Source organism: Macadamia integrifolia, unplaced genomic scaffold, assembly GCF_013358625.1.
Source record: "Macadamia integrifolia cultivar HAES 741 unplaced genomic scaffold, SCU_Mint_v3 scaffold3318, whole genome shotgun sequence".
NCBI lineage: Eukaryota > Viridiplantae > Streptophyta > Magnoliopsida > Proteales > Proteaceae > Macadamia > Macadamia integrifolia.
Window position 1 is genome coordinate 8,995 of NW_024869392.1, and position 618 is coordinate 9,612.

A 618-nucleotide genomic window follows, 5' to 3' on the forward strand; every position below is an offset into this window, starting at 1 on the left:
TGGATTGGCTGTAGGGCTTGCTTCTATTGGACCTGGAGTTGGTCAAGGTACTGCTGCGGGCCAAGCTGTAGAAGCAATCAACTTCGAATACCTTTGAGAAATCGGGTAAGGCCAATACAAGGGCACTTTTCTCTTAAGGGCATCCTATGCTTAACTAGTTGAAAACTACTTTTTGCTTTCCCCTACTTCAAGAAGCTTGAACCGATTTTGCTTCAGACAATCGGTGATTGGAGCTAGTTGGCTATTAAAGTTCTTGATGAAGCGCCTGTAGAAATTAGCTAGTCTATGGAAGCTTCAAACTTCCGTAAGAGACTTTGGTGTAGGCCACTCCACTATGGCCCGTACCTTTTCCTTGTCTACCTCAACTCCATTTGAGGTGATCACAAACCCCAAGAAAATCAAACTTCGTTGCCCTACAAGCATGAAGAAGATGCGCGTACTAAGCAACCGAGCAACGGCTGAGCTAGCTGATTGTAGACCACCCTAGGGGCGAAAGGACTTGCTTGTTTGTAAGGCGTTTTCTTCGCAGGAGTGCACATATTATTTTCTTTCTGATCCAGGAGCAATACCAAAGTGTTTCAAAGAAGGGAAGGGTTACCTTGACGTAGGTCTACCTCC